A 3,573-nucleotide genomic window follows, 5' to 3' on the forward strand; every position below is an offset into this window, starting at 1 on the left:
TGACACAATGTCATGCCCAATCGAATAAATATCCTTGTTGAGTTGAGGTTAAATACTTGGCTAGTTCATGATAAACATTGCAATTTTAAAAATAATTTGTGACAAAAGTCGTGATGTGATAGAAATGAATATTGTATTAAAGGAATCTCACCAGAAGTGATGTCTAATCAGAACCCAAAACAAAATCTAGCCAAAAGATATATACATGTAACAACAAAATTTACTCGATAAAGACAATTTTAAAGATAAATACTTAGAAATTTGAAGATAAATATTTGGAAGCTTCAACATAAATATTACAATCAGTAGATACTGTTGCTCTTTTCTTCTCATAAATACGTTCATCAATATGAGTTGCTTCTGCTCTGCACTTACCACAAGCAAACACATATTGGTAAACCTGGTCAGTACCCCTCTTCTTGTGTCGTGACCTTTTGAAAACACCAAATCCGGCTTACTTGGCAAATAAGGAGTAATACTGATATGCTTCCTCAATAGAGTCGAACTCATCGCCAACACAAGGTGGATTTAATTCGTGCTCTTCATCATCCATATCATCAACTCCATCTTCTACATCTTCCTCAAAATGAACATTCCCTCCAACTTCAAAATGATCACCTTGACAATGTACACTTTCTAGGGTAGCTGTGGGAGAAATGCTGAAAATTTTGAAATTTTTTTAGAATTGGAAATTGGCAGTATAGTCATTAGGTTTTGCTTCAAGTATTGAAAGGTGTGATGTTGATGTTGGATACTAAAATGTAATCAGTACTTAGTAGCTACTACTAAGTTTTTCAAAAAAAAAAGACAATGTACACTTTCATGTTGTACATCATCGACTTCATTGTTAACATATTCAACGTTCGAATCCCAATCATATCCCAGCTCCCTTATGCCAACGTCATATTCAATTCGTTAATTATCACGATAAACATCCTCAAATAAACGGTACAAATCGACCTCATCAAACTCATCATGTAACCGAAACTCATTTCCAAACTCCTTGTTCAGATCAATATCCATACTGCATTCAACAATAACAAAAACATATATTAAAATTGAAGGAACCTCAATATTGAACCCTTTAGATAGAAGTATTTAACTCTAAGTCAATATGTATTTACTATGTATAAAAAAATTAACTGAACCAAATGATATCAGAACTAAGTATTTAATATTAAACCCTCACTGTACATGTATTTAACTCTAATTCCATAAGTATTTACCAGCTATAAAAAAAAAGATCCCTACTACTGTTATCCCCCATTTTAATATTAAACTCTCACTATACAAGTATTTAACTGCAAATCAATATGTATTTACGGGGAACAAAAAAGTTCTCTGATCCTCAGTAATAAAACACAATTGGTGTAACACATATATATCAAATCGTCCACAACTGAATAACAAAGTATTAAACCCTGAAAAAAACAAAAAACATTCAGAATAAAAAATTGAATTCAACCAGTATTAGTATTGTGATATAGTATTAATATCAGTTTTATCAAGTGTTCATACTACATCAATCAATTATACATTCACAAAATCATAAAATACCTGATCAATTCTTGCAATACCAAATCGATGGAAAAAATCACAGCTCGCCAGCGAATACCATAGATCACCTGAAAATATGAACGACGAATTAAAATAACTATGCATCAAAGTATTAATACTAATATGTAGGAGTATTAATACTACATGAATCCATAAATCATTCCCAATTTGTGAAATAATAACTGATCACTATGAAAAATGACAGTGTTGGGGTTTCACGGTGCTGTAACCAAAAACTCGTTTAGGCTTAAGTTGCGGAATGACCGTAGGACAAAAATTTCTACGGCCAACTTAAGCTCAGGATTAAACGGGGTATGTCAGGAAACTTTCCAAGGCGGTCCACCTTCAGTATTCCTTTGGCATCAAAACCCAATTTAATCCTTTTACATATCTACTCCATGATTGATTTCTAAAACTTTAATCTACTTACCAATTAAATAGATTAATATAACATATTTATATCTTGTTTCCAAATCACAGTTGGAATGCAGACCGAGCGAGTAGAGCCTCACCAGGGAAGGAATCGACTCGGAGTATCACACGTGTGATACCTCTATCGGTTATCCACCAGGACTAACCGAAGAGCGGTTTATTTCTTCTGCCAGAAATACCTTAAACCGCGAAATTCTGCAAAAACACTATTCACGGGGAAAAAGACGAAAACCCGTAAACACGAATTTTCGGTTGCTCAGTTTCATCAATAAGCAAAATTGACATACCGCGAAATTCGGTAAAATACTATTCATCGATCCCGTAAATATACTCCACAACAACCCGTAAGATTATACGTCAACTACGTATAACTTTCTTTTCTCAACCGAAACACTATTTGGGAGAGAAATCGAGAAAGAGATAAAATACCGATCCGTTTCGACACGAAACGGTATGAGTGAATTAGCAAATTTCTCTCTACCCCTCCACCCCTTTTTATAAGGTTTAGGGTCGGTTGCCAAAAGACCAAAATGCCCTCCAAGTTCGGCCTATTTACAAGATATGTCATTGAATGGATAAAGATGACATGTCATGTGGATAAGATCGATGACGTGTCATCTGGATAGGATCGATGACATGTCATGCGGATAAGCACGAATCTGAAAATACCCGAATGCCCTCGGCCCGAACACAAATAATATTCGTATAATTATTCTGAACAATTATATATAGTTTTCTGCGGTTGTTTGTTTCGGTATCGATGACGTGTCATCTGGATAGGATCGATGACATGTCATGCAGATAAGAACGAATCTGAAAAGACCCGAATGCCCTCGGCCCGAATACAAATAATATTCGTATAATTATTCTGAACAATTATATATATTTTTCTTGCGGTTGTTGTTTCGGTAATTTATACAACGTGTCATGCACATTTATAAATTAACCGGTTAACTTTTATACAACGTGTCACACACGTTTATAAATTAACCAATGTTTTTGCTTGTTATTTTTTACATAACATTTATAATTTAATTATAACACGTATAATTAATTATAACCATCTTACTATTGATCATAACCAATTTATAATCAATCACAATAAGATTCTCCGATTAACTCCTATATGGTGTGACCCAATAGGATCTGTGTTATGTTGGTAAATAGAGTTAAAACTGTTATAACTTCTATAATCATGAGCGGCATCTGGCAACACATCATGACCATCCAATTACACAGATGATGCTGTACTATAGAATATCACGATCCAGTAAACAATTTACTTGTGTCTGTTCTTCTGTCTCATAGCTATCAGATTAGTTTCAAGGTAGATGTGTATCATCCTTGCTAACTGAATCTGTTCTTGATCTTGAGTAGATTATCAAATATAATTACTCTTATAATTATACCGCTAGCAGATAATCTTACTCTATCAAGGGGCCCAGTGATGCTATAGCTCGTATAGAGATACGAGGGACAAATAGTATTCTTGGTAAACCATCACTACCTCAGCTAAGCCATGTATACCGAAGAGCTACCGTTATAACTGCATTTTACCGACAACGTTTGATAACAATGACACAT

This window comes from Carex rostrata, chromosome 4 (genome assembly GCF_964058835.1).
Source record: "Carex rostrata chromosome 4, lpCarRost1.2, whole genome shotgun sequence".
Taxonomy (NCBI): Eukaryota; Viridiplantae; Streptophyta; class Magnoliopsida; order Poales; family Cyperaceae; genus Carex; species Carex rostrata.